We start from the raw sequence: 21,660 nt of genomic DNA, 5'->3' as shown, positions 1-21,660 counted from the left end.
TCCATTGAGATATTGCTTTCATACTTTGCATACTTGTTCGTTGATCATTGGTTCAACCCAGGTGGGCGCTCGCGATTTAATAAAGACGAAGGGGCACCTAGGATGATCTTTCTTTACCACCAGACGATGGCAGTTCGCCGTATGAACTATAATTATGTCTGTCCAGTTATAAACAAAATAGATCAGATCTCAACGTTTCCATTTACAAACAATCTTTAAAGTTTATAACAATAAATAATCTAATCGAGTTAAAAATACACGGTAAAACAGGTAGTACTAGTTTTAAATATTCGTTGTATTGATTAAGTAATATGATACTTGGCGACAAATGGTATACACCATGTTTTTTTTCAGTCCAATATAAAGCGCACTGCTTTAAAGAATATAATTACTGTATTCAAGCGGATAGGAATTACACTGACTGTCAACGTTGAAAATATGGAAACACATTTGTTCATGAACTGTATGAAGTTATCATCCATTTATGATATATCTGGAACATAAAATCTTACAGGAGGATATATATTCTTATTTTGTGTAAGTGTTTATTCTTTTCTAACAATACGTCAATTATCCGTGGTGTGGTCTCACCTTTTGGAATGTACCCACACCGATTTGGTCTTATACATATGACAACTTCCAGCCCTTCAATGGTTGAAGAAAACTCATGACAGCACTGATTATACAAGACCCTTACAGGAATATTCGAATTTTTTTATTTCTTGTATGCCGGGTGAATATTTTCCGCAAAAATGCGTCCCGTTATCCTCGTAGGGTTTCATATATACTCTAACAACAGTTTGGGACAAATGTTTAAACTAATTCGACCATGGACTCAGCTCCTTTGCCTATTTGGACAGAGTCTAGTTATTTTATAGCATTTTCCCCTCTCTGTCAAATATTGTGAGAGGATAAAAATCAAAAAGATATTTTTACAGAGAGCTATTTCCTTAGCAACGGGAGACAATTTTCGCGCATGCGCAATCTACGTAAGGCAAAGGTTATATTGCAGTAATTCGGTCAAAAATGTGCTTCCTTGGTGTGGTCGAAACAAGTCCCTAATAAATATATCCTATTTTTTCCATTTTTCGCGCATTTGCGCGTAAATCGGGGGCCAAATATGCATTATTTCACTCGTGGAATAGATTTTGCATAAAATATGACACTTTTCATGTTAATATTCGCATTTTTTCGAGTTGTTTACTTGAAAACGAAAGAAGGGTGTTTATTCTGCGGACCACTTTCTGAAATGCGGCAATATGAGGGTGCCTGACTTCAGCTGACTTGCATTTCACCGCATACTATCCAATACCCCTTTTTCTTTTCGTTTTCTTGGAGCAAATGTATGGATATCTTGTGGAAAATAGGTCTACGAAGGAGTGAAAATCTAGAAACTGTAACAAAATTGTTCTGAAGTAGCTGAATTTTATAAGAAACAAAGAACAGTTTCTTTTATTGGTATATAGCCAAAAAGACATGACCGCACAATATAAATTATGTTAGAGTTATTTTGAATTTCAATCTATCCGATCAATAATTGTGTTTGTTTTATAGCAAATATCCACCGAAAGACAAAGGAAAATATATGTAGATCTTTGCAAACCCACAGCTGATATACTTTAGCTTATGCGCATTATCGTTGATTATTTTGGATTAATAAACTATTTTTCAGCAATTTAAATCTCGACAAATTTACGTTAAGAAAAATGAAAAAGAAAAACAGATATTTTCCAAGAATTAATAAAGTAATAATGAAGTATTGTTTTATTTCCTAATAGTATCTCGCAGAACTTACCACCTGTTGCAATTAGCCTACATGATACTGTATAAGTCGAAGTTGAAAATAAAATGCTCAATTAACAAAGTTCAGCCTTGGATGTTGGATCCAATTATAGTCAAATGGCGATCAATTCATTTCGTATTTAAAAAAGATAATTATCTTAAAAATGCTATTTTTTTTTATTTCTTTTGATTCGATTCTTTGAATTTGAAAGTTTTTATTTGACAGTAACAAAGTGGTTCTGATGGTAAATGCAGCGGTCTGATTTAATAGAGAGGGGCGGATAGCGGTGATGGGTGTCTACACTTAAATGTTATATTCTAATCTCTTGTTTTATTAATTTATGGGTAATGACTTCTGCACACTATACATTTTCGATATGAAAATGATCCAGCCTTTAAACATAAATAATGAGATTTACATAAGCTATTTTCTTTCAGTATGTAGTAATATATGTAGTCCTTGATTTGATTCATATCTTACGAATTAGAATTTTTGTAACTATATACTGTCGTCGTTTTAAAAGGAAATGTCCATTAAAGTTCCAAAGTATATTCTTATAGATTTTAAAATGCTATATATCACGTGAAATGTTTATCTTTGATTCACAAAACAGTTCCGCCACGTGGTATTTTGATCCGAGTGCGTTCTTATTATGGCATTGATGACAGAAGGCATTAAAGTCACATCAAAGCCATCATATATGCTTCAGTAACATTTATGATCCGCTCTAATAAGGGGACACCTTCAAAATTAAGCAGGTGTTTTGATTACATAGGTGACCGATGCTTTATCCTGTCATCTGCATTATTGTTACGTAATATTTTCCGGTATATTACTTAAAACAGTTACTTCAGTGACATGGAGCCGCGATCCCTAAGTATATAGATGCCATTCAGGTCGGAGAAGAAAATAAACAAAGAAAGAATAAAAGTCTGAACAAATTTTGTTAACTGTGCAATTCAGTTCATTATTGTACCATTTGATTGTTTATTTTTGTAAAACTCCTGACCATGTGAACTATTACAATCATGCGCTGTCTATGCTCAACGGTTTAAAAAGGCAAATTTCTATAATTAAATTGAAATACAATGTAAAAAAGTTGAGATCGGCAAAGAGACATTTTCAAGCCTAAAAGCTTTTGAATAGGACATTTTGTATAACACTGTAGACGTAATCTATTATGTTATTTTCGGATATCTTATGTTGTAGAAAATAACTTAAAGACATAATAGAAATCAAATAATTACACCTAGTTAAATCCTACGCGTATTACCCAGATCTGACACCGGTACAAGTCATACGATATTTCAGTTCACAGTGAGATAAATACGTTCTTTCCTTTATAATTGGTAATTACAATTTTTTCGATGGCCTGATAAGTAACTAAATTACACGTATTATATACCAGAAGGCCTTAAACAACATTTTAAAAATGATCAAACCGAGATTTTAGTGTAATGCTTGGTTTTAGATGTCATTGAGATATATCAACACTTTTTTTATGATTCAGTTTTGTCGGTACAATATTTACCCAATGCTAATGTTAAAGCCTGCAATTGTCGTACTTCCGCACTTTGCCCGCTGCAGGCGATACGCCAAGTGTGGGATCACGATGGCAAATGGCGAAGCGCGAGATCACGATGACCAAAGCGCGAGGTTGAGAATTTTTGTATTGTTTCGCTTCGCCATCGTGATTTTACGATTCATGATTCGCTCACATACGTAGGAGATGCGCGAAATGTTTTCAGCACGAAATCCTGATGGTGAAGCGCGAAATTGCTAAAGTTTCGCTATCTCCCGCTTCTCCTTCGTTATCTCGGGCTTCGCATATCGCTAGAGAAAGCGATGCAAGAAGCACAAAGCGCAATATCATGATTGCGAAACCGCAAAATAATTTGAAAGGTACAAAAACATTTTTCAGAATTCAGTTTTAAAATTGAAAAAAAAAATAAGGGAAATACCAATAACGAAGTTGACGTAATGTAGACATCGCTGACCTTTGCCGAAATGCTTTTTCTATGTTAGCTATTAGTTTCAGATTTGATACATTTGTAATAGTATCATGAAACTTAGCATGTTCTTGTTGACTTGTCAAGTATTCTAAGTTTTGAGTTACGATAAATACCTTGTAACAAGTACTAGTATGGTATATATACTACTGACATATCTCTTGAATGGTATTTCCAATCATAATGATGTTTTCTAAGTGTGTCACTATTAACCAGTTATTTCGAATTAAGGTTTAGCAGTATATCACAAAACCACAGAAGTTTTTAGTAAACGAGCAACATCTTTATAAACAATCCATCTGTCCAATACACCCACATGTTTACCATTCTGTCACGAAGAATTGAATATTTAAAATATTCTAAAAGATAATGTCATTTGTAAAGAAATAAAATAATTGTCAAAAAAAAAGCAAAAAAAAAAAACGATGTTTAACCTAGTTATGTAAAGCTGAAGCACTCGTACATTGTTGCAAATTCATCAAATGAAAGACATGTAACAACTTTTCAAAAATGATGACTTTTAAAAGCGTTCAACTGTCTAGAAGTGTGGCCTCTTCATGTAGGCCCTTTCCGACACTCAATACATATATGAGTAAATTTACATTGGATTTGTAGAATAATATAAATGTTTATATGCTGTTTAAATATCATGTAAAACAATTCTTTCTTTCTATGATTAAGTGATGTTCGAACTTTCTTCTCCGAAACATGGACATCACTGTTAATACTTGAACATATATAACATGGATCACTAAACCACAGATTGCACGTGCAATATATAATAAAATAAAACATTTGTATATAAAAATAACAAGGAATTAGGTTTTCGTGCAAAGTGTTTGCTTCAAATACACATTAAAATGCACACATTTTGCCGTTCTCACATTAATAAATGACCAAGAGGAGGATACCCCGACCCACACCCCCATTACTTCTGCGTACTATAAAAATGCCTTAGCTGCGCGCTTGATATGACCCCATCCCATATTTTGAACAAAACATAAAACTATACTATCCAGAAGTGTAGGACAGCGACGTCTTGTCCTCAATGTTATATATGACAAAATTCTCAGTCTTGTGACTTTGTGCACAAACGACAACGCCCATGTTTCTTATCATTCAAGTTAATTTTTACGGGGTACATACTCGTGCTTTTTGTTTTTAAAAAATCTTACTTTAATGATGTTGAATGAACACGAACTTGTGACGCTTGAACAACGCACATACTAGCAATTACACATAATACGAATCCTTCTCCATGGTGTTTAGAAAAGACATAATGCTTTAACTGTAACAAGCCTGTATTTTGTAAGGTGTCATCCAGTTTTCATTTATAATTGCATTCAAAACGAAGTTATTTATCGTCGATCTTTACATGAATAAAAATATTTTTACATTGCGTGCGAAGCGCAATGTAGGACAGATAATAATGACTATAGATAAACGGGGACTCGTACAACTAATGCCATTCAGACTTATTGAATTGATCTTTAACAACCTGTTTACGGATTCTCAAATTTCATCCATTGTGTGCTTAAGGTAGATTTAATGCGTCAATAATGTTTAGTAGTTTACTTCGGTAATATACCCGCTCATGTGAATAAAACAGTTTAACCCGTTCGAAGGACAAAATATTTTCTGACTAAACTAATTTTTAAACGGATTATCATTGATATTTTTGCAGTTGTACATACATGTAGGTGTTCATTATTATTTCAACAAAAACTGCTTAAAGCATATTTTTTAACATTTTCTGATTTTACGAGGGGCATTCAATAAAAAATGAAATCCCGTGTGTAGTTCCATAACCGGTGGCTATTTTTAAATGTGGTATTTCAGGACATTATAGAGCAATTTATTGAAAACAAAATGCCATTAGAATGATAAAAATCGGTAGATTGAAAGTAAAAATATAATCATTGGGGTGAGGTGTACTTAGGTTTACTGAATCATTTTATGTCCAAAACATTTTGATTGTAATAATTATGCAATTCCTTGATTCTACCATTCAACAACTAGAACTATAATTCAATATTCAGTTTAAATAGTTAAAACAAATCCTCATGTTTGTATAAAAAAGAAAACAGTATTAAGTTGAGTGTGTATATATTTATCGAAAAATGATAAGTTGAGTACAATAAGCCTCTGCAATTTTGTCAGATGTGATGATCATCGTTGAAAAAAAATTCTTGAATCTTAAGTTGATACTAATTTCTTAATTCTCAATTGCGAAACAAGTTCTTACAATTCAGATTAATCGCTCTCGAGACTCATTTCTACGCAGAAGATACTTACTTCGGACTTAGTATCTCGTATGTAGTACTTTGTATCTCCTACCTAGAAGTTAGTATCTCATTCGTAGGAAATAATGTCTCTTACGTAGAAGAAATCAAGTACTACGTAGGAGTTAGTAGCACCTACGTAGGACATAGCATCCACTATGTAGGACATACAATCTCCCATGTAGGAGTTAGTGTTTAGTATCTCCTATATAGGACATACTATCTCCGACGTGGAAGTAAGTATCTCCTACGTGGGAGATATTAAGTCCTACGTAGTACATATCATTTTATATTAGGAGACACCAAGTCAACCGTAGAAGATACTAAGTCCTACGTAGGATATGCTTATTTCTATGTAGGAGATACTAAGTCCTACATAGGAGATATTAATGTATTGTATCACTAATAGAGAATCTCCTTTTTGAAGAGTATTCAATTCCTACCATAAACCTACGGTTACTGCATTTCTTAGGGTGGCATAGGTTCAAGCTCTACTGGGACCAATTTTTCAAAGCGAATACTTAAACAGAAGGGGTAGTGTTACACATTTTTAAAAAATATTGAGTTACACGCGGTGAAAGTTCTCTATTTTGCTTCCACTCTTAAATTATATATTGTGGAAGAAATTTAGGTACGTCTGCCCTAAGGTTATATTTAAATGGAGGAAGCAAAATTCAAAACAGAAACGACCTTATTTTTGCAATGTTGAAGTATGAATTCTGTCTCATTAAATCCGTTTACTTGAGGCACCATAGAACAATGAAATTGACATTTTCATTTTGTGTTTTATAATTGTTTACCCAATAGTTTGATGTTTCTTTTATTAAAATTAATGGTAAAATGAGTTCTCTGCAAACGTTTTGGATAGTGGCTATCACTTTGAAATTTGTCTCTACTTGAGCTTGAGGAGATACCATAATTTATACAAAATTTATAAAAAAACGATACGGTAAAAGTTGTTTAAAAATTGCAAAATAGTGCAAAACACGGTTACCTTTCAGAATAAACCAAGCAAAGGCCATTCTGTAAACATTACTATTAGTGATCTAATACCTTAAGTTCAAACATAAGACAAATTAATCTCTATGCGGGCACCAGGACGCTGCCATAGTTCTGCATGTATGCTCTGTTCAGCGACCCTAACTCAGTGCCAACATGGCTGATAGAAAGATGATGTATGTAGTTAATTCCCTTGTATTTTTTCATGTTTTCATGCTAGTATGCAATGTTAGCGTAAATCTTTTGATAGCCATAATATTCTGTACTGATAACATGTTTTGTGTACTAAATATTTCAATCGACACGTCGCATTAGTGGCTGGAATTCATTAAAATGTACTCAAAGAAGTCTTCAAAATGAACATGTTTTATGTTTCTAACTGTTTTAAAGTACCAGAAATTGCAATAAGACCCTACATATCAACTGTATTAGTTCAATAAACATCTCTTTGACAATGTTTAATAGTATCAAAGTTTGAAGCTTATTTTTATAGCTTAAAAACTGCATTGATTATGAGGTGGGTTTAGATTTGCGAATAATTCCTTACTGGTATAGGAAACAGTGCTGGATAAATACGAACATAGAATGGATAAACACCTAACCAAAAGAAGACTACTGTTTGTCTGTGCTTTATTTTCGAACTTTAGATGCTCAAAGTTCTTTGACCCCATTATCCCTGCAGGGATGCGGGATTCCTATGTCCATTTTGTCCAACTCGTGATTTTTTGCCGGTGGACAAGTGTATTTTTCATTCTGTATGTCCGCGGACAAGCAGACTTTTTCATGGATAGAGAAAACAAAAAATATCATTATTAAGATTGTGTGTGGCTTCATGTGTATTGAGGTGATAAAGATAATTTAATGTATGAAATCCCTGATGTACTTGCTGAGAGCCTCTCGACTGCTGCAGTTTTAGAAAAAAACATACATCTGTGTCTGTCTTTAAGCATCACTTTCCATGATCTTGTTGATTCTTTGGCTAGGTCTCGCGCACACTGTAACTGGGTGACTATGCTAAAAATCAGAAACACTTATAAAAAAGTATCTCGACAAGTGTGTTAGTAGAATTCCAACTGCTGAGACAATAAGTCACTGTCAAGGGAAATATGGGAGCCAGTAGTCAGTCAAATGAAATTCAAAAGCACACACAGATCGCAAGTATGACTAAAACAATTCGGAACGTTTTAAGTCTTTCTCTGAATTCATCTGGCTTTGTATCATTGCGTAGACAGTGTTTCGGGCATGTCATCAAAAGATCCCGACCCTGCTTACGCGATTTCAGATTTCTATAAACTTTAAAAGGCAAATATTTTAACAGCTTATTTTTTTTACCACAGTTACTTTGATATGCTTGTCAGAATAATTCGTAGCTGCCTGTTGCAAAACGGCGTTAAACCATTAATTGTAAATTTATACTGTATGCTAGCGTAAACAGCAGCTTAAAACAAGTTTATCTATACGCTATATTGTACGGCTTGTTAAATATTCACTGCAGTATAGAGAGAGAGAGAGTGGGCAAAATAATTACTATCCGACCAGGGATACCTGACAGTGACGTCATATTGTGTTTATTTTCCAATGTTTACCTTATATTATACTGGATTATCATTATATTTCTTTACTTATAATCTTTATGGATACGTAGCCTACAGGATAACGGCGCTGTCATAGTAACCGAAAGGTACGGAGTTCGAATCCGGTTGGCGGAACTTTTTTCTCGCACGACATTTTCTTATTCAGCTATATAGTTATCTTGATTTTCTAGTTCTACACGAATTATGTGTACAGAATTGTGTAAAAAACGTCCGCCGTTTCACTCCACATTAAATGGCTTAAATGGCAATGAACGTTTTTAACTGTAACGAGCCTTTGGAGAATAACGAAAAAGCAATATCTATTCTAAAACACAAAGTACTGACGGTGAGACAGACATATGTGGCATTAACATTTAGTATACTTCATAATAAAATAAATGATTGGTGCTTTAAAAAAAAAACTAACAGGGAAAACATATAAAAAACAACGATTTTCCAAATCAAGGAAAGCAAATGTAACTGGTCTTTCAAACAATATATGTTTTTTTGCTACAAAAAACAAATTAAACAAGAAATATCTTTAAAAATGATGGTCGGCGAATTGTAATAAGGAAAGAAGTTTATGAGTCAGGCCCTATTAGGGACCACTATAGCTAAATGTAGATACGCCTTTCTTCGCATTAACCATTAAAATGTAATGGATTTTATCAAACTCGATGTGTAACAATATCGTAAGGTCTCCTGCTATTTTGTTACAAATGGGGATAGGAACCAATTTAGCTAAAAATATATACACGTTTAATGATCTCTTCTCATGAACCGCTTCATGAATCTTCATCAAACTACTGCTGTAATTATTCGTCTAAGGATAAACGAAACAAAATTGCAACCCTACGAAACCTTTGCGAAAAATTAAAAGAGAACCATTTAAATTGTTAAAGTGCAGTGTTTAGTTTTGCAATTTGAAAAATGTTAGATGAAAGATGAATGTTAGATGAAAAATTCATAAACTTCCTTCCTTATTACAATTCGCCGACCATCATTTTTAAAGATATTTCTTGTTGTACATACTTCGTGTAAGTTTGTTTGTCTCTGGTTTCCAATTCATTTACGAAAGCATCAAAAACATTAGATACAGACGAAGCGTATTACGTGTTGACAGTGACATATTTAGGTTAGTGAACAAGTTAGTTCTAGATTAACCAATTCTTATTGTTTCTGTTGAATCGTATTAAAAAAAAGAAAAGAAATTAAATATGACTTTACGGGTCTGGGAATCGAACTCCCAACGAAAAAGTATAACACAAATACCGTTACCGCTGGGCCAACGAGGAATTACTGTCTGCATCATAAACGTAGTGTATTGACTTAAATTTATGCTATTGTTTTGTTTGTTTACATTTTAAAGCGCCTTATTACTGTGCGGTACCTATACATGGAATTTTACACAATTTTATGAGAGTTTATCAGTTTTGGTCGCGCTTTAGCGAGAGAAAGACGCATGTTATACATGCAGTATTTTAATGTTGTTTAGAGTCAATTGGTGGCTCGATTTTTGAAGGAAATATTTGTTTCTTGATTTATTTGTTGGAGATTGGTGGCGTACATTTTATTGTACATAATTGTTGAGTTGCTCGGCGAATATTTTGGTTGTTTGGCTGATACTTGGTTGTTGGCGATTGAAATTGTTGGTTCTTTTGTGAATTTGAAGTTTATGATTTGGGTGTGTGTTGATGGGTTCTTTTGAGTTTTAGAGGTGTATAAATTAATTTTCTGCAGTTTGATGGTGTATTGTTCGAATATATATTTTGCTCTGAGTTTTGCAGATTAATTGTTTGGTTTTGAATGGTTGTTGGTTGAAGCTTGTGCTGGCCGAGCATAAGTATTGAAATACTTGCGATATTTTGTATATTATATATACCTGCGTACATGTGATAAAGCTTGACTAAAAGCGGTGCAAATTTAATTATATTTGTAGACAGAATGTTTGTGGTGTGTGTTTGAGCTAGGTGTAAATAGTACGTCACCATGCTTAAGTATATAATATATATACAGTGAAAAACATACAGAAAAACTACAAAAAATACACACAAGAAAATACATAGGGAAACAATTAAGTGCTAGTTTCCAAGGTAAAGATTAGCCATAGTCTGGCGGTGCACACTACCTCCCTAACTGTTGGTAACGCCTCGCACCGACCACCATCAAATCCTGACAATGCTTTTCTTTTCATTGTCCTAAATAAAGAACTCTAGAGTCTATTTGCAGTTTCATGAAGGTTTAATATTACAAATCCGAGCAAGTGAAATTTGACTATGGACAAGTGGATTTTAAATGTCCGTGGACAAGTGAAAAACGTGTGGATTTCCACACCCCTGCCATGTCAGTCCATGCATCCCCCCACACACTTTTCTCCCCTACTTGCCGTCTGAAAAATATCATATTTAATAATTATCAAACTATTCCATTGGCACCTCTATAAAATCTTTTACACTCTAAGCATGATAAGATATACAAGATTTGAAACAAATGCAATTCTTCTGAAACGGTGTGTGAGAGAAAGAGAGAGATGGATGGAGAGCGGATTGGAGGTTACAGAACTTCGAACATCGGTGGTATTAAGTAATTTCTTATATAATTATAAAATGTCATAATAATTTTGACTTTTATATTGAATTCTTTTCGACGGTTTATCCAGACTTTTGCAAACATTGCTATTTGCATAATATTAAAATATTTAACTGTAGTGCGCATATATATAACATCTTGTAAAATTAATGACAAAGTTTGAAGACAATACCGCTTATAAAGTAAAGGAATATTTACAATAATCAGACCATGTACATGTCAACTCATTCATTTCTATATAATACTAGTCAGTTAGGTGTTTATCCTTCTGCGCGATATCATGTAAGTTAGGTTTTTATCCATTCCTCCTGTAAACTGAGTTCGGTTTTTCAGCTCGAAGTTAGGTTTTTATCAATTTTCTCGCTGTCAGTACTAATAAACTTCGATAATGTGGCAGTTGACCTAAATACATTCGACACTGTTTATTTTTCGATACAGGTAAATCCAATGTTTGTTTTACAATGGCTCTATGACGGATTATCATTGAACACCCCTGGACTTATTGGACTCAACTGCCACATTATCAAAGCTTATTAGTACATTTGAACATGTATTTTGTCAACATGTAGTGGATTAACAAGACAGTGTAAACCGGCCTATAAAGCAGTATATTTTGGCTTTCAAACAACAAAAAAGTAGAGGCACCAAAAGTATATAAGTATTTTTAAAGATTTTTTTGTATAATTTTTCTTTGAAAAGTTTGCCTTGTTCGTTGGTATTCCACCTGAAAATACAAGAGTTGATATATTTAAAATGATGCATTTTGAAATAAATATACACTTGATCAATGGAGACAGATATAACAACCGAAACATTCCTTTATACACCGTAATTACATGGAAAACAAAGTTGTATTGACTTTACATCCGCCGTGTTGGAACAGAGTTAGGGGTCGCTGAACAGAGTCAAGATTATCCGGGTACATAGTGTGAATATGGAAACACTGTATGTAGATATTACTATCTCCTATTCGGATATTCTGATTCATGATATACACATAACTACCATGCTAAATATTGAATTTATAATAAAAGATTTTGTACAAATGATCATAGAACGATTGTAATCTCTTCGTCATTTCGGAAGCACAACATTGTAAAGTTAAACAAAATTTGTCTCATTATACAACCATTTCAATTCAAATTGCGCTTGTCGCAATCAATGTAAATTCGTGCTTCAATGATATTCAAAAGCTAAACATATCATACCGTTTTTCAGTGTGTATTTGAACCGTCTGAAGGACAAATCCTTTTCTGAACTGATTGATTTTGTAACGATTTCTGCAAGTGTAAACTAGGTAATCAGTTTTTTAAAACAACTTTTGAAAATATGTTCCCACATACACGTTTATTGATATATAGTTAAAGATATACAATATTTAGATATCTAATTCAAATTTAGAAAATCAGGTACTGAAGATACACATAACTGTAGAGCTGAAGTCATGCAGTTACAGTCGATACACACATAAACGTATTTATTTTAGGTCAGACACTGCTATTATGTTCCCCATTGGCTTACATTATACAAAATGACCCCATAATGTACCTTAAATTGGAGAAATTGCCCCAAACCATAAGTTTTTCAATAGAATGATATGCCAGACACCAAATTATATCCTCCTTATATAGGCGTATCCGATATATTTTTTTGCAATTTTTCTTCAAACATTCCTACCCGCCATCATGTGTGAAATTTAGTGTTGAAATACCATCTAGCATATACCTTACTAAAATGACAATGTAAAAACATTCACCTAGACACTTGCCAAACATTCCAAATTTCACAGAAAACATTGTATTGTTTGATTTTGACAACATTTTTATGATTGAACATTAACAATACCTTTTTATCCCAATCAGCTAATGTCTCATTGAATCTTACGGGTTTCCCTACACTTGTTTTCAGCCAATCTGAAGCCATCTTTTAATAGCATTATCTGACCTTTATGTTTACACAATCCCTATGTAGTATTTGTTCATGTTTTCAAATACGAACTGTGGGTCTAGTGTACCTTTAATGCGTTTTGAGGGTTTTATTGAAGCAGTCAAAAATGACTATTACATGACACATATAAATTGCCGGTCCATAGTTTGTGCTATTGACTGGTCAAAAAATCAGCATTTGATTTTGCTGGGCGAAAATCGAAAGGCGAAGACTTGAACATTTATTTCTATTCAGTAAGTATATATTATGGGATATTACATACCTAAGTACGGTATTTATTCCGATGACCAAAATAAAAGGTTTTGACCTTTTTCTGGAGTTATTAATCTCCAATTATACACTTGAGAACAATATATTACTTCTTAAGTTAATTTTAGTTTCTTCAAAATAATGATTTAATGATTTTAGCTAAAACTAATCTTTCTCTAAAAATTGAAGTATTGTCATTTTATGAACATTAAAATATAAGTTTTTGTTTCTAATTATCTATCTTTACAAAGATGCTTGCGTCGGGAATCCAGTACAAACGCTTTTAGGTTTTCATTGTAACAATTAGTGATAATGATTGATTTTCGTGTTTCAACAACATATAATCTGTCAGATATTAAGTTTCGAAGCTTTCTTAAGAAAAAAATAGCATTAATTTCCTGATACCTAATTCATATCTTTTTTGTTGTCGCCAGTGGCTTCAGTGCCTTTTATTTTGTTTATAGTTTAACTAGTCTAAAAGTTCATTTCAAATGTTGACTGATATACTGCTTTATTATTCAAGGTTACACAGTAACTTTTTAGTTAATTCATTAAGTAAAATGTGGATTAATTATCTTATTGCTTTCACGTATCTTCGCTCGGTTACGGCAAAACTTAATTGTTTAGAAGATTAATAAATGATGTATAACTTTAGTTAATGTTCACTTGTTCCAACTAAAATTTGCGTAAAAATAGATTAAATATTGAGTTGGAAATAAAAATAAACTGCACCACCAGTCTCAAATTTCATCGACTATTTATTACCTTACAATACATATAGCTAGGCACTGATGAAGTCAGCTATCTTCGAAACGCCAACAAATTTGATAATACTTCGGAAGTCACCTCATAAGCAAAACGATAGTTTATCGTGCAGCATTTAGCAAGATCATTGGCTGTTAAAATGTTGTGTTTTAAAACAAAAAGTAACAAAACCGGTTCTTGTGTCAGCTGTCTACATATAATAAAGTACGCACTCACACGTTTTGTAATGTATCTAGAAATTAGCTTTCCAACCAAGACTGTAAAGGCGGTATTTACAGCAGTTTGCTGTTCAGCATTTGAGGGTTAGAATGTAAGATCTATATTGTATCGTATCAGTGTTTAACAAATGGCTCATTCTTTCTTTAGGTTAATAATGTTTCGTTATCATTACGTTATTCAGTTCCTTAGCTGACATAGAATGTTGCAATAGTTTGCACTGTTTTTCTGTATATTACGGGGTAAAATAAAAATTTAATAATGCTGTACTACGCAATGTCCTACCCCGCCTTTATTCAAAGATATTTGTGTATACTTTGCGACATATTTATATGCATAAAACCCATTTTTCCTTCAGTGTGTAACTTTGCAACTTACGTCATTCTGTATGTTTTACTTTAATATGATACATCTTTACGACATTCTATGGGTACATTTTATACTATAACACGTCTATACCCCAATACTGGGTATGCATGGAAAAAGCAGTCTGACCATATATAGTTCGACAAATTATTGTTTGCTTGAACAGCACCAATTTGATGCGGAGCCATTGGTATTAATTTTTAAGAATTTTGATGTGTTTTCATCTGCATGGTTATTGAAATAAATGTACATAATCTATATATAAAACGCAATTAAACATACTTAGAATTTGCTTCTTTGCAGGCATTAGCTTATAACAGTGGAGATAGCTTAGAATGTGAATATTCTGACAAAACTATAAAAATGTAAGTTGCTTTATATCTAAATAATAGTGTGATGAATGCAATATTATTATAATGATACGAAACTATCCAAATACAGATTAGTATTATAATAGGAATGTGATTGATATTGATGATAGAAATTGCAAACTTAGAATTAAAATATTTAGTATTTTAGAACAGTTGAAATATTTTGTGGAAACTTCCAACTTGAAAACATATTTAACTCTGATGACCATCTTTGACAACTTTTGTTGCACATTTTAACTCAAACATTAGTGCGAAGGAACTGACCGCATGAGGTCCGCTTAGCCTTCTTTTTTTCTTTTGTTTTGTTTTTCAGTTTACATTAACGATAACATTTAATAGAAAATGCAGTTATTTTGATTTATTTGACATTTACTATGGATATTTCCTGATACCTGTTGCCTGATATATTTTGTTATTACGTTAATGACCTGATCACAAAATTGGCACCGCACATATTGACTGACTAGTTTAGGCAGCAGTTCTATACCGTATTCCGTTTTATTTCAGGATCCAGTTTTAATGGTGTATGACTTTTTTAAAACTGGATCTAGAATCGTAGACTGTAAAGTTTGCCTGTCTCCATCTTTTATTGAACAGGCATTGATGCAATAACATACGGCATTGTGTAATCATTATGCTATTATGTTGTTTAATGTTTACATGGATCAGTTGAATGGGTTAAATATACACAGCGTCACCGAAAAGTGACCCTTATATTTTAAAAATCGCATTGGACTGTGTTAAAAGCATAACACGACTACATTTTTGACGCAACTAAGACGTCACTGGTGTAAAAATTTGTCAAATTCGATTAACTCCATTTAAGGCAGGGGCTGCACGTGCAAAATGACTTTTTCCAGCATTGTCGACATGTACGAAATTTCTATCGCAAATCATTCATCGCACTTGAAAGTTAGTCGACCGACTAAAAGGAATACATTAAAAAATCCTGAATATCCTTGCTAAGAATGCCACGTTTAAGGCACAGTCAACGCCATCAGGCCATTGGCATGGTTGACGCCGAACTTCCATGCGCACAAGCCATGAAAAGTGCCGTCGATATTGTATAAAAAAGTAAAGAGGTACATATTAAGTGGTAACTTTTCAATGACGTCCAGTATACATCTGAGGCTATATGCTTATTATATGTCTTAATTTATGTCTATTAGAAGGCTTATAGTTTTGATCACCAGGACGTACATGTTATGCTCATTATTATTCCAAGACGTTTGTCTTTTTTTCGCAGGTAGTAGTTTATTGATATGCAGGGTACGTACTAAAAAGAATATCGGCATAAATATTGTCTAAGTTGAATTCAGCATGGATACCGTATTGTAAATATTTCAAGACTTTTAATTTATCTATCTTTGGCTAATAAATCATTATTTACGGAAAATCCTTTGACATTAATTGCATCATACTTTAAGTATGTAGATACTGGCGGAGCGGGTTCGCTAAACATCACCCCTTCTAGCTAATACCAACATCGCCTAATAAATTTAATATCAAAATACAGTGACTGTGGCCTATTATTCTTTATTAGATGACAGCATATATGGATTGTAAATGGTTTTATATACATATGTTCTTTGTAGGCTATTGAAAACATCGATAGCTACATGTACACAGACTATCGACATCAGTAAACACTATTCTGATACTGCGAATGGTGATCAATCAACAGTTCGAGTTTTCGTTACTCTATATTATTAGTCCCCTACTGGTTGAAAACCAGTTTCGGGGACTATAGGAATGCACTTTTCCGTCATTCCGTCCGTCCGTCTGTCCGTCCGTCTGCCCGTCCGTGCGTCCGTCCGTCCGTCCGCCCGCAATTTCGTGTCCGGTCCATAACTCTGTCATCCATGAAGGGATTTTAATATTACTTGGCACAAATGTTCCCCATGATGAGACGACGTGTCATGCGCAAAACCCGGACCCCTAGCTCAAAGGTCAAGGTCACAATTGGAGGTCAAAGGTCAACAGGGCTTTTTTCCTGTCCGGTCCACAACTCTCCCATCCTTGAAGGGATTTTAGTATTACCCTGGCACAAATGTTCCCCATGATAAGATGATGTGTCATGTGCAAATCCCGGACCCCTAGCTCAAAGGTCAAGGTCACAATTGGAGGTCAAAGGTCAACAGGGCTTTTTTCCTGTCCGGTCCATATCTCTCCCATCCATGAAGAGATTTTAATATTACTTGGCACAAATGTTCCCCATGAGGAGACGACGTGTCATGCGCAAAACCTGGACCCCTAGCTTAAAGGTCAAGGTCACAGTTGGAGGTCAAAGGTCAACAAGGCTTTTTTCCTGTCCGGTCCATAACTCTTTCATCTATGAAGGGATTTTAATATTACTTGGCAGAAATGTACCTCATAATAAGACGATGTGTCATGCACAATTTTCAGACCCCTAGCTCAAAGGTCAAGGTCACACTAAGCAGTCAAATGTTAACATAGCATGAACAGGGTCTGTTTCGTGTCCGGTCCATAACTCTGACGTTCATTAAGGGATTTTAATATCACTTAGCACAAGTGTTCCCCATGATGAGACGACATGTCATGCGCAAATCCCGGACCCCTAGCTTAAAGGTCAAGGTCACAATTGGGGGTCAAAGGTCAACAGAGTTTTTTTCCTGTCCCGTCCATAACTGTGCCATCCATGAAGGGATTTTAATATTACTTGGCACAAATGTTTCCCATGATGAGACGACGTGTCATGCGCAACACCCAGTACCCTAGCTTAAAGGTCAAGGTCACACTTTGAGATCAAATGTCAAGAGGATTTTTTTTCTGTCCGGTCTATAACTTTGTCATGCAAAGCAGGATTTAGATATCAGTTGGCACAAATATTCCCCTGGATGAGACAACATGTCATGCGCAAGAACCAGGTCCCTAGGTCTAAGGTCAAGGTCATATTTAGAGGTCAAAGGTCAAATTCAAGAATGACTTTGTACGGAACATTTCTTCTTCATGCATGGAGGGATTTTGATGTAACTTGGAACAAATGTTCACCACCATGAGGCACCCTTGTTTTTAGAATTACGTCCCTTTGTTATTACTATAAATAGATTTTATTGTAACTTTTTTATTACTGGCGGTAGAGAAAAATCGAGACCACTTTTCTGTGGTACAGCATGCATGTTACATCCAATTTTTAGGTGTTTTTTGACCTATCTCTACCTGGTAAAGAGTTTCTTGTGGACTTATATTATATAGATTTTTTTTTTTTTTTAAAGATTAATTTCCCTTTGTTGTTACTATAAATAACTTACATGATAACATTTTTATAATCAGCCAAAAAAATTCAATATGAAAACAACTGTGGGTTTTTATATATGCACATTTTAATCCAAGTGTGTTGTTATAACATATTGTATATGTAGTACAATATTGTTTATACATCATTGACAGATATCAGTTCATTATGTTATACTGTAGTAGAGAAAATTAGGTGCCTTCCAGTAGGGGACTTTGTATTGCATGGCAATACTTCATTCACTTGTTATTATATGTTATACCCCAGTCACACATACGGCTCAGGTACGGATCGACACGGGTTACTACGTTTCTATCCGTAGCTCGACGTAGCTATTTGCGCCGTATGTGTGACTGTGGTATTAAAATGTTATCAATAAGTGTATGGTGTGGTCAAAGAAAGCCGCATGTAATTGAAATCATAATAAAAAGATTCTTGGTTGCGTGATTATATGAATATCTAATTGGAGATAATCCCGTAGTAAGTTTGCGTTTGCGATGTGAGATTGACAGTTAGATGATTATCTGTGAAAGAAAAAACAAATCGAGAAAAGACAACTACATTATATAAAAAAAAATGAATTAAATAAAATTAATAGAGACTGTTTGAAATGCTATAGTCACAAAATTTGAGAAATTATTTAGTCCTACTTTTTTATTCATAAATGTTGTTTGCACAAATGTTCAGTTATCATTTTATAACTATAAACGATGTACATTGTATTGAACCTGACAAGGTTTGTTCATATTGAGGTAACAGGCATGGTATTTTGCATTGGGCAAACACTTATTTTTGAAACAACGCTTGTGTTTTTATTTGCATGTAGTTCCGGAATCCCATACCTACATGTACATACTTAACATTCGCGCCAGTTCTTTTACAGATTGATCAATTTGTACTTTCGTTTTCAATACTCTCTGAACACATACGAATAGGCTGAAACCAGCGATACAAGATTTCAAGACATTTTCGTGTTTTGTTTTTAATTCATACATAGTACATATATAACCGTCATCATTTAGAATAGCAGCCTGTTTGTTATCAGAATGTTCAGTTCAAGTCAGGTGTGACTTAATATTTCAGGCTCAATCAAAATCCTACAATTCCATTTTGTTGAGCGATTTTAAGTTTCACTTTTTTCTGTTTCACATGTATCCTACTATCAAAGATGGCATGTTTGTGTATAATACACTACATTCTACCATAGACACAACCAAGGTTCTTTATTCAAAAGTGTTAGCTCGATTTCCCCGCTGTTGTAAATAATATTTTTTAGGGAGACGTTAAATATCACAATTAATTGAACAAGTGTGCTAAAGGTTTTTATTTATAAAATGATATAACTTATGAATAAATATAGATTTTAAACGCTGTAAAAGGATTAGAGCGGTGTGCTGATATCACTGTACCGGCTGTTAAAGTTGTGTACTGTCGTAAGCTTGAACATTTTCTTTCAGTTTCTTTCTTTGAAGAAGTAGTTAAGTTAGAAACATGTAATTTTCATTTTTTACGTTTGCTCAATTTAAGTTTGTTCGCTTTGCTAAACAATTCGCCACGTGCATTCAGATATTATATGTTTATTCTTTTGGGAACTACAAATCAAGTCAGAAAATTCCTTCCGTAATTAATGCTTTCTTCTGTATGGTCTGTCAATTTATAATATCGATTTGAAACGCCGTCATAGAAACTGAGCGGTGTGCTGATATCACGGAACTGGCCGTTAAAGCTGAATACTGTCATAAGCTTGAACATTTTCCTTCAGTCTACATTAAAAAGTAGTGAAGTTAGAAACCTGGATTTTACACGCCTCAACACGTGTATCATTGAAGGTTCCATGTTCACTGCCGTTTGAATACATCTGCGGATGTCTCTAAATTGCTTTTTGTACTTTTAGCACGTGTAAATGGTGAGTTCTGCTCAACCCGAGGCTAGAGGGCATGGACGGTAGCATGCATTTCCACTACCGTCCATGAACAGGCTCTGTCAAACGGAGCCTGCAACATTTTCGTTTTTGTCGTGTTGAGCGACCTGTGACGTTCCCACTTTTCTCTATTTTACTTATGTTCAATTTAATTTTGTTGGCGTTGCTAAATAATTGACACGTACGATCAGAAATGATTCCATATGTGCATAACATTTGTTGGAAACTGTTAACTAGACATAACTGTGGGTAGTTTTGAAAATGTCAAAACATGTCGATGCATTAGAATTTTTCAAGCAGTGATTATTCTTTTTTGCACTACATATGAACTCAGAAAATTCCTTACCGTATTAAAGCTGTCTTCAATACAGTCTGTCGATGTGTGATTAAGATAATGTTTGCTGTATGTAAGTTTTAATGGGACTTTTGATATTTTGAGCGCACATCAAAGCTGATTTCTACCAGTACTCATGGAAATGACAAACTAAACTTTTCTTACTATATTATAGGTAATCATGTAATAAACAGGTAAATACATGGGAAAGCGATGCCTTTGAGTGATAATGGCCCTGGAAGAAGATAATAGCCCTCGGGCTAAAGCTAGGGCTATTATCACCTTGTCAGGGCCATAATCACTAAAAGGCACTACTGTCCCATTTACTAATCTATACATATTTACTTTTATTAAAAATTCTAATTTTCACTGAAAATTTAAAGTGCATTCCTGCATTACTTTCCCATAACCTGCTAACGTTGTAGACAAGAACCGCTTATGGTAGAGTTGTTACATACATGTATCATATCAAATCAATATAATACGTATGATATATTATGAAAATAGCTTAATTTAAGAAAATATATAAAGATTGGATCTGTACTGGTTTTCAAAATAACAATTTCCAAAATATTTAACTTTTAATTACATAAGCTTTGCATAAATACATGTATGTGAACATGGCCATGAAAATGTTATACTATCAGAAACAAACATGGATGAAATTCAAGTAAAAGAGCCTTTTTCTCTACAAACTACAAAGCGTATGTTTCAGACGGATGTAAGCGCCGACAGTATTGATGCTGTTTTGGACTGCTGAAAATTTTGCAAGCAAAACAGCTAAATGCGCAATGGTTACCTCGACATAAATGGTTGTTCATAATTCTCCAAAAGACTGAATAATTTCTTGTTAACTACATAACAAGAGATACATGCATTTCTCATCAAGAAATGACGACAGTATTTTTTTTTTAAATAATACGTCGATATAACAGGAAAGCGAAGGCAATCAGCAAGGTGGTAGGTTGGTAAATAACCTAGATATATATCATTATTATA

The 21,660-nt window shown here is 33.8% G+C and overlaps 1 long non-coding RNA gene across 1 annotated transcript in view; it reads left to right on the top strand.

Moving 5' to 3' along the window:
- The first annotated feature begins 349 nt into the window (after positions 1-349).
- Positions 350-21,660, top strand: part of LOC123539480 (uncharacterized) — a 69,207-nt gene continuing 47,896 nt past the window's right edge. The window contains exon 1 of the long non-coding RNA XR_008368301.1: positions 350-537. This is a non-coding gene — a long non-coding RNA (uncharacterized LOC123539480). The remainder of the gene's footprint in view (positions 538-21,660) is intronic.

This window comes from Mercenaria mercenaria, chromosome 18 (assembly GCF_021730395.1).
Source record: "Mercenaria mercenaria strain notata chromosome 18, MADL_Memer_1, whole genome shotgun sequence".
Lineage (NCBI taxonomy): Eukaryota > Metazoa > Mollusca > Bivalvia > Venerida > Veneridae > Mercenaria > Mercenaria mercenaria.
This window is presented reverse-complemented; position numbering and strand designations above follow the sequence as displayed.